The following is an 11,648-nucleotide window of genomic DNA, read 5'->3' on the forward strand; positions in this document are numbered from 1 at the left end:
ACAAAAGTCAATACATGCCTCAAAGCATGAGCCAATGGGTATTGACCAGTATACAGGTCCACTCGATCGAGTGAGGAAAGTCACTCGGTCGAGTGGTGATCCTACTCGGTCGAGTGGTGTCCCACTCGGTCGAGTGTCTCAATAATCAGAAGGTTTCCCAAAATTCCCAGAGGTCCACTCGATCGAGTGGTCTCACAACTCGGTCGAGTGCAATACACTCGGTCGAGTGAATCCTTCACTCGATCGAGTGTCACAACAATCAGAGTGTTTCCAGAATTCTCTCGTAATCCACTCGGTCGAGTGGCCATATTAATCGGTCGAGTAGAACACACTCGATCGAGTGATTCCTTCACTCGGTCGAGTGTGGCAACTTACATGAGCTCTTTAGGTTCTGGAAAGGAATCCACTCACTCGAGTGGGTGGGGCACTCGGTCGAGTGCTATCTAGTCGGCCGAGTTCCTCTCTTCACTTGGCCGAGTACACCTCATATGGGCTATTTACTCATCCTAACTCACACAAGTCCACATATAACCCTATTCACATGTACCTATATGCAAGCACGAAGGAGAATATAGACATAGTCACAACACATGACACATGTATGATGGTACTGTTGGAGTAAGTGTCCTCAACAATAGTGCGATCACATGATTAAATCTCATAATAAGAATATGGAGGGGATGATTCAATTATATTGTCAGTTGATCAACGTTCATCGGTAACGCTTTGCTGACTAGAGTTTGACGTTACTGTCGATTGACATCGGTGTTCAACTGATCCCTTCGGTCACACCTAAAGGATGACGCACAAATGAAAAAAGTAATTATTTGTATTTGATACAAGTTAATTAATCCCTTATAAATATTGAGTTATATGAGTTTAGAACTCATAATTGTAAATGAGATTTATAATTATTTTGAGATAAAGGTAGTAAGTTAATTATATTTACAATAAGTTGTTAATTAGTTAAAATGGGCATTGTGATACCCATTATATGTTGTGATAATAATAGAATATTACTCAACAAGTTGAGTATTTATTTATCGGTTATTAATTTGTCACATAATAGTTATTTGTTCAAATTAACATTTAATTATGCTAGATAATTAAATGCACGATTTATAAGCATTTACGGAACAAATGTCGAAAACTTAAATGGACCCATAAACACCCCATAATCGGTTATGAGGAGTGTTTAGGACTCCGTTAGGTTTTGTCTTTTGTGTTTGGAAAAGATGCTAGAAAATATAATTATTACACTTTCGCTATTATCACAAGCCTACTCTTACACCTAGTCTAATGCATATAATTAAAAATTGAAAAGCAAAACCCACTCACCCAAATAGGGGTGCCGGTTTTGGTCCTTTTATTATAGAGCACTTGTTGCTCTATTTTTCTCACTTTGATGCATCACATAACCTCTCTCTAATATCTCTCTTATAAAATCTCTAAAAATAATATGGTGATATTATTCAAAAATTACTAGTGTAGTAATATTTTTTATAAGGGTTATTACTATAATTTTCTAGTTAAAAACTTCTAGTAATTTTTGTGTTTAATCTTGGGTGTTCTCTAAAGGAGGTGTTCTTATTTGAGCACTTGGTAGGAAGATCATCCTACTATTCATAGCTCAAGAACAAGTGAAGGTAGGAGGCCTTCCTTGTGCCCAAAAATCCGAAAATAACAATGTAAGAACCATTGTTTTCTTATTATACATCTAATATAGTTATGCATGCACTAGATCTAAAGAACTCGTATTAAAATGTTAATTAGTTCACTATAAGAAGTGTCTTATAAGAGGTATATGAACCTAACAATTGGTATCAGAGCATAGGATGTTGTATGCATAATCAATTTATAGTTTTTTCGAGTTATTAGTAACTTAATTAAAACTAAAAATTTGTGATTTATTAGATAAAGCCACGAAATCTTAATGCATGTTGGACAATCTGCTCTTAAAATGTAATTAGGTCATTTTTATGATTTATGATATTTTATTGCTCATTTTAATGATTTTTAGTTATTTTATTACATTTTAATGACTAAAATGGTATTTAAAATGCTAAAAATAGTTAAACTTAGTTTCTGACCTTGAAATTTTTATATGACCTCACATGCATATTTTACTTATTGTATGTAATATTTGAGATGAACTTGATTCATTTTGCATGATTTATGAATTTTTAGGGTAAAATGACATAAATAGTGACTATTTTAGCATAAATGGCTAAACGAAATTAAATTGTATGATAAAATTGTTTTAGATTGACTTTATATCCCACTGATCAGATCTAAAGTTTAAAAATTGATTAGATGATTTTTTGTATACTTTAGATGTTTTATTTGATAAAACTGATAAATCGCAACTACATTTTTCTCAAAATAAATTCGAAAATTTTAACCATGACTTCGACATTATGAGTGTCATGGATATATTCCAGAATGGTCAAAAATGTAAAGTTCAAAATTTTAAATTATTGTAATTTATTTTGGATTTAATTCATAAATGTTATGATTTTAGGGTCAAAATGAGCATAAAATTATGTCAAGTTGAATTATTGTCGATTGAGTAATGACTAATTTTTGAGTCCTAAGAGTGTTAGGATAATTAACTTGGAATAAAATTATATTTTAGTATTATTTAGCGATTTTAATAAGTTAAAATTGTGCATTTTCATAAAACCGGATTATATAATCGATATAAGTTAAATAGGGCGATTTGGCACACAATTTGGCATAATAGACACACATTAAAATGCTGCATATTTCATTGTTGAATGTCATATTTTATTTATATAATTTTGAATTATGTAATTTTATCTTAGTATGGCCTTAGATTTTAATCGATATTACCCGTAATGTAAGGGGATATTGATTCAGTTGTAATTTAATGTGATCTCGTATCACTTTTATTTTTACTAGTATTTCATATTACAAATTTATAATAGGAATAGCGTTGTATTTTATTATTATTTGTAATTCCGGAGTTTCTTCAAGACGGTGCCATTCAGAAAGACGTTCTAACGAAGACGGTGGTCTTGGGATGCGTGCCACTTGAAGATTCAAGGGATCAAAGGAGTTGGTTTCCGAATTTGTAATAGATTATTTGATTTTCTACTTTAGGAAGGTCATACTAGGAATTTATTATTTTGCTATGCATTTCTTTTAATATGTTGCATTCATTGGCAAATCGCCATAACAACACATGCATATCATATCGAGTCCTCGACCGTGTCAATTATAATTATCGAAAATTCAACTTTTAGCTCACTTAAAATTGATAGATAATAAATTGACAAGAACTTTACTTTTAAAATATTGAGACTTAGCCTTACCAAATAGTAGGAGTCCATGAATCTTAATTTCATAAGGGGTACAATACGAATTTTCGGGGTGCTTCTATTGACGTCGGGTAAGTGGGGGTAATACATAGTTATTACACTTTGAAAATTTGATTGATCTCAACGAAGGTATTTTGCGACCGTAGTTGCAATAGGTTCGGGCTAGAGATGAACTTAACGTAAATTCATTGACCGAGAGTTCTAATCGTAGAATCGGTTAAGAGGGTTAACCCACCAAGTTATATTAGTAAAGGTGTAGAGAGCCCGTTGGCTCACATCCAAGTTAATATGAATTTTGGGTCTCGGAATCATTTATCATAGTTGGGTAAAGGTCACTATGAAAATGTTAAGACTTGTTTTAAAATATTTACAAGTTTTAAAACGATAAATGTTTATAATTCCTTCATTTTTCTATTTTGAAGTCAATTTGATTAGTAAGCAATGACTACTCCGATTTCATCCGCATCGACTAGTGCAAACACTCCACCACTCCCCAATGCTTCTTGGCTCCGATCCTTTATGGATCGATGTAAACTTGAAAAGAATGGTTCAAACTTCGCCGATTGGGATGCGCAACTCCGTTTGGCCACGGAAGGTGACGACAAGCTTCGTTACCTAACCGAAGCCGCTCCCACCACATACACCTACTACTAGGTCAACCTCCGCCGCAAGGGAATCCTATGAGGCCTACCTAAAAGAGTCGGTCGCTATCAAGAACGTCTTGATTTTCTCTATGGAGCCCGATCTCCAAAGGAGTGCTATTAATATGAGCATGACCTATGAGATCTATACCAAGCTTGTGACCATGTTTTCGCAAACTCCAAGGATCATCCAAAATGAGGCGGCCTCCGCATTTTTCGAAATCAACATCAAAGAGGGACAAAAGGATAGCCCTCAGTGCTTAAATTGATTAAGCTAGTTGAGACTCTTAAAATCCAAGGGGTTAACATTTCCGAACAACGCGTTATAGACCGAGTTTTACATTCCTTGAACAAAGTCAAAGCATATGTGCAGTGTAGGGTAAACTACAATATGAAAAACATGAAGACTTCTTGTGGACATGAGCCACCTACACGCGAGGCCGATCTGCGGACGTGTAGCGGTCTTTTTTGAAAGCCACGCTCGGCGGCGTAAAAATGCTTTCGATCGGATTGTTATAGATCGGTCGGTTTGGTCTCGACAAGGGTCTTAAAATGATGCAAGAGATGTTCAGAGTCGCCACCAAGCATTTGTGGGATGCTTGGAACCCGTTCGAATCCAATTTATACCTAGGTCAATCAGAGCAAAAAGCGGTGTTTGACATAGGTACTAAAGATAAGGAATCATCCCTCTTTAGCATCCTATCTCTAGAATGACTCTCGTACGCCCTGGATAAGGTCGTCCACTATCCAAAGTTTCTGAGTAAGAGGTGAAGGTACGTATTGGGAAGCCCTTTAATCAGACACCCAGTCCCGCCCGCGGTAGCGGCCTCTACTGATCGATCTTGGTTGGTTAAATGCATGAATTGATAAAACGGGTAAATGCATGAATGCGCATCCACTTGTTTGAACCTAACATGTTAGCTTTCTATGTCGGTTTGTTTAATCCAAATATCAAGTATAAGATGTCGAGTTTGATTTAACGTTGATTTGCATGCAAGACGGAAATTAAACATCCATTTACCGAATTAGGTTTGTGGTGCATAACGTGATCCATTTGTCTTAATAAGGCATTTTGCAAATGTAAGGTAAAATGACAGATTTTTCATCTGATCCGTCCTGTATTGGGGTAACCGAAGACGGGATTGTCCTGGACAAATGTTGGAAGGGAAACAGACCCTGCATAAGGCGTCCATAAGAGGCGCGAGCCTGTTGGCGATGCAAATTGGTCTGCCCTGGTCTGCATCAGACAACCACAAGAGGGGCGAGCCTGTTGGCGATGCAAACGGGTCTGCCCTGGTTTGAAAATGGAAAAGTAGGTGACCTGTTTAGGCGCGGGTCAACAGTCGATGGAAGACGCCTTCTGACCATTGTAAGGGTTTGTAAAGTATAATGAAAAATGGCTGTTTGAAACCGTCTTGGTTTGAAAAGGTCGTTTTAGAACGCTTTTGTGTTGATGTGAAGAACAAGACTTGAATAATCGCCATTCTTTTGACAATATTCCATGCCGGGTTCGGTTTTGCAAGCTTGACATGAATAGTTTTGAAAATGATTATGAACCAATTTTTTGTAATTAGTCAATGTTCATCATCGTACTCGGGTTAAAATCCGACATGGTATGTAGAACCAAGGATGACTTAATGTTGGTGTAAATACATTTGTGTTGGAAAAATGTAAAGAAAAGTTAAAGGCTTTAAAATACCCTTCAAAAATGTAAAGAAATGAAATAAAAGGTTATAAAATACTTTTTATAATGTAATTAACCAAATATTATCATCGGGACACGGATCAAACCGTCATGGTATTAGGAACTAAGGATGATTAATATTTTATAGTTAAAAACTTGTTATAAAAATGGTTTGAAATACTTGAAATGGTAAAAACCGATTACAAATATAAAATAATGATAAAAGACATGAAGAGGCCAAACACGGTTGGATTTAAGGTGACGGGGTGCTTTAGGCGCGAGCCTGCATGCTACACAAGTAGCTCCTGCGTCAACCAAAAATCCAGTTTTGGCTCATTCATCCCATGTTTTGGACCATGTTATGCATGATTTGGCATGTTATAGTCATGAAACAATGGAAGACATGATAAAAGAATATTTTTACACCCTCATACTTACATGCTAGGCTTGAGACGAGAAACCGACGAAAGTGTATCAACTTGTTTGGCCGGAAAACTCGGTTTGAAAACCGTTTTAGCAAAGTAAAAGAGTGTTTTTTAAGTTTAGTGATGGTGTAGTGTTCGAGATGGTCCATCAAGTGGTTTAATGCACGATGACGGTATCAAACAATGTGTAAGGCTTGTGTTTACGATCGGTAGGTCGTAAACACATGTCGGTTGGTGACATGAGAAGTCGAGTCTAGAATTTTAAGGGAGAAAAGAGAGGGCGGACACTCGCGTCACTCTCAAATGGTGGAATTTTACGGGTATTTATAAGAAAATGGGTGGTTGTCTGTATTTTGAGCGACGTGGCTGCATGGGCTGCTCAAAGAGGCGCCAGCCATTTCGCGCGTCTTCGGTTGTCTGTCCCTATCACACAAGTGTAATCATGATTTGTTCTATCCTAGGATTTGGAAGAACTTGATTTGTACTTGACCTTTAAGATTTCGGGAAACTTTAACATGGAAGTATTTGAAAAGTTTATTTTTTTGTATTTGACTCGTTGTTGGAGTCGGGATTTGAATTTTGAGTTGGTTTTTGGTCCGGTGTCGGTTGTGACTCTAATTAGTGTATTGTGACCCCGCCGTCATGCATTAAACACTCTAGGTACTTTTGAAAACTTTTAAAATATTTTATTTTCGAAATCGTTTTATGTTTTTCGACGTATAATTGTACACAAACTGTCAATCAAACGCTGTGATTCATAAGCATGTTGTAGTCCGATAATCATCGGGTGTTTGTTGGAGACTCAAAAGATACAAGGTATCTATAGAGCCTTCACTTTGACTGAGGCTTGGACAGGGCAAAAGTCAAAGTAGAGTCGCCAGGTCAATCGAAGATTACAACCTGTAGACCGAAGCGACGTCGAGGCGGCTCGAAAGGATTCGGCCAAGGATCTGCCGTCGGGAAGGGCGACTCGAAGGTACGAGCCAAAGACATATAGTGGGGAACAGTTTAGAGTCTGTCGACTGTCCGTGCGGATCGTTTAAAGTCTGTTAGACTACGTATAAAGGCTCGCCAGCCATAAGAAGGAGTCATACCTGAGGCATCTTTGGGATATGTCCTTGGGTTGGTTCTTATTTGCGGACAAAGGCTTGCCAACTGTGTTGTGGATAGAAGGGGCTCGCCAGCTGTGGGACGCTTACTTTGGTATTATAAGCACATTATTTTTCATTTATTTGATCATCTACAATGATTTCAAAGTAAAAAATATATTAAAATACTCAAAGAATAATATATAGTCATGTTTCCTGAAGGAACATTATTGATGATTCTTGTCTACATATACGAGACACCTGTTATGTCCTATGTCACATTATTTATCTGGCTGGATAGATTATAAAATATTGTCATGGGTTGTTGGCATCTATGAAACTTGACATGAAATGATCCAGATGTGACAATTATGGCCATCCGGGTTCTTATTATACCCCGTTTTGATAAACCTGAAATTTATCCAAAGGAAAACATAAGTGCTAAAAACTCTCTCGTGTAAATTTATTAAAGGCAAGACATTACACATAGACTGAGTATATATATTTGGTATTGGAGATCACATTTTGATTATTATATGAAATCGTTGTTCTACCGAATTGGGCATTATGGTTCAGCACTTGAAAAACCAACTGCATAAGACAATTGAGGTGGATATAATGATCTATTGCCCATTAAATCTATCTTGTACAGATAGTTTTTACCATCTTAGGGGGAGATTGATGAGGAAAAGCTGGTAAAAACAAACAAGTATGTTATTCCCAACTGGAATTGAAGTTCATCGGTTTGTTTTCAATATGAAATACATTAAATAGAGGTTCATGAAAGTAGAATTGATGGTATTCATTTGGTTATGAAGATGTATTATGATACCAGTTTGATCACCTAATGTGATATGTTACATTAAAATCTATGATTTAATTATAGACAGTTTAGCCCTATATGTGGTATAGTGAGCTATATATTAATCATAGAAAATATATGTAATGAAAATTATATTCTTGCCAAATTGAACAATAACCACACGTGAAATGTAGTGTGAAAGTCATATCGGTTCACATATTTCAAGTAATAAGAAAATGGCAAGCATGGGCAGTTGGTACTCCTACAGAGAAATTTGGATGTCCTGGAAGTGACATATTATATCCGAATGAATAATAGATGGCCTATATAGAAAGCAAATGGTACCATATATATTCAGATATCACTGATCATTACTAGTGACAATATCGCAAGATGTTGAAATTATATCGATATATTTTAAGGAACCGATATGCATTTGTGCGCGGAGTTTAATGGACTAGAAAATGGGGATTTCATATTTAAGTCCATAATTGATTGTCGTCATATAATCTATGATTATAAATGAGCTCACGGACTAGAAGTCCAGTTATTGACTTGAAGTCAATTTAAGTTATGAATATTGGAAAAGGAAAATGTACAGTTTGCATTATCGAGTCGTCATCATGTGCATTTAGAGATTATGTTGATCATTTGCATCTTAGTTTTAATATATATATATATATATATATATATATATATATATATATATATATATATATATATATATATATACACACACACACACATTATTGCATTGTTTTATTTTGTTGTTTGGAATTATTTACATATCATATGCATGCACATAATTACTTATATTGTTTTACTTTGATAAATGTTTAAATGGAGAAATATATTTTTACTCCAACGAGGATAACTCCCTGTAGGAGCCTCTTAAATGATCATCATATGACGATGCTTGATCAATTGAGTTTTGGGAACGGCTCATGATTATGAACCTCTACGACACGATTAAAAGGTTATCGTGATTATTTCCAAAATGAAAAATTCAAACTCCTGTAGAGTTACTAGAAGGAAATTATTATTGTCTCAACCTGAAGTTTGAGCATATGAGAATAATTATTTAAATTAGCTTCATGCTAAACATGTGAAATTAGTTTATGGTCCAGAAGTACCATAACGATTGGAAAATAATGTAGTCAAAATCTACAATGAGAATGTCAATCCATACATATGTGGCTTAGGAAAGAAAATAGCTCAAATGAATTGGGTGATTGATTCAATATTTATCGGATTGATTCTCCTTAATACAAGGAATTAAGGAATGATGGCTACATTCTTTTTCCCTTCGACTAGGCTTTTTTGTCCCAACGGGTTTTTCCTAGCAAGTTTTTTAACGAGGTAGCGGTATAAGCGCATTATTACGCTATAGTCATGATCATCAATATTGTTGAGATGACAATTATTTTCGACATATAACGTTATGTCATTTATTGTGGAGAACCTATACCACTGTTGCGGAAGTATTAATTGAAATGAAACTCCAGGTGTTATTATGAAATAATTATATCCAGACTGTGAATTCTCAAAGAAATATGATATCGAAGTTGTCATGGATTCCTATTGACCGAACATTCAAGTTTATTAACCACAATGGGTAGTACTACTTCAACGATCGAGAAGTTATGTCAAATCATGGATCATTTCAAGATTTATCAAGTTCTGTAATCATCAGGGGGAGTAACACGCGTTGTACCCTTTTTTCCTTAGCCATGGTTTTGTCCCATTGGGTTTTCCATAGAAAGATTTTAACGAGGCAGCTTGTTATGCGTGTTTGAAGATTAGTGTACTCTTTTCCTTTCTAGTGTTTTCCCATAGGGTTTTTCTAGTAAGGTTTTTAACAAGACATCAACTTCAGTAATTGACATCCAAATGAGAGTGTTATGAAATATTATTATATGGATGTCCATATCTTGGAATATTCTAGAGTGTATTATCTTATGAAAACTCTACCTCATTGTATATGTACATATACCCGTCGTAATGAATAAGAATACAGTTTTGTCTTTCTTTTCTTATCTCTGCCTTATCTCTACAATTCTCTCATCTATTTATTTCACAACATAGTCACCTATTGAGCATATGTTTGATATAACAAGCAGGAAATTGAAAAGGTAACTTAAACTTAATAGCTGATGAGATACACGATTAATTTTAAAACTAGCTCAAATGTATTTGGTACTTAGTAAAATGACACACTTATTATCATGCTAATTACGAAAGGTAAAAGCAAAATAAAAATATGATAAACTACCTTTTCTTTTAATAAAAAGGAAAGTTATTGGGGTAGCTTTATATAGCTACATTCCATTCATTTCAGCTAGCGGAAACCGGTACTTATTAAATACTTATAAGAAAAAGTAGTTAGCTAAAATTGCTCAAAAGAAGCTTAGAGTAGGTTTTTTCTCATCTTAATTTTAGCTCACTTTTGTTCAATTCAGTTCAAAATAAGTTACTTAGATCATGTTCTTTTCAGTTGAAATGTGTTGCCCTTATGTACTCAAATGCAATGTCAAATTCAGGGCAGAGGGGTAGATAAAGGGGAATGAAAGGGATCGAATTGGAGGGTAGAGACAATCAAGTAAGTGTGTTTGGATATAATTTTTCATTAAGTATCTTTATATTGGAAAAATATTGATTTATCTTGGGGGCATAAGAATTTGTTTTCATCCCTCTATTTTTTTCCTACAATATTTGTTAACCAAACAAATTTTTTATCCTTCAAATTATCACCACCTTCTCTTCATGTTTTTGAATTTAAAGCCAACCTATTTTTTTTTTTTGACATTATTGCAAATGATAATTAAACAAATGTAATATGTAAGGAGTTGATTCTAAAAACTTATTTGAACAAGCTAGATTACAAGTAGGAATGACACTGAAAGGATATAGTCATATAGACGACATAAACTTATATTCATATCCGAATAAATACATTTAATATTTTCATTCGTACATATTCATATTCATGTAATTGTTTTTCATTCATCCATATTCATTACCACAGAGTGAAGTGGGTGAAATGAATATATGTGGTATATTTTCATTCTTAGTAATTAGTTAATTTACGAGATTAAAAAATTGTATATTTAAATGAAGTTAAAATTAGTTATTAAAAATATAAAAATCATCAAAATTTAAAATAAATGGTCAAAACTATTGTAAGTTGAGAAAGTGCAAAGATAAAACCAATAAGATATAAAGTGTGAGCATAAATAAATGAAATAATTAAAATGAATAACAAAAACTAAATAATTATAATAAAAGTTGGGATATTTAAGTTTTTCATTATAAATTATGGTAATTTTTATAAAATCCTTTTTTGTAAATTAAAAAAAATAATTAAAGCGTATTTTACTTTAGGCCGGAGGGCGATAAATGGATGATGATTTATAATCCATATGACCATATCATACCTTATATTCATTCATATCCAAAATTCGTAAAAAAAACCATCATGCATATCCTACCTATTTAAATTAGAGCCGATGGATATCCACTAGATGAAGATGAAATTGCCATCCATAATTACAAGTGATACATATAGCCAAACAATATGTTAATTTCATCTAATTGGTTTACGTTTTATAACCTATATTTGCACTGATTTAAAGTAACTATGTCCAAATATTTGACAAAAATTTGGAAA

Source organism: Silene latifolia, chromosome 11 (genome assembly GCF_048544455.1).
Source record: "Silene latifolia isolate original U9 population chromosome 11, ASM4854445v1, whole genome shotgun sequence".
Classification (NCBI taxonomy): Eukaryota; Viridiplantae; Streptophyta; class Magnoliopsida; order Caryophyllales; family Caryophyllaceae; genus Silene; species Silene latifolia.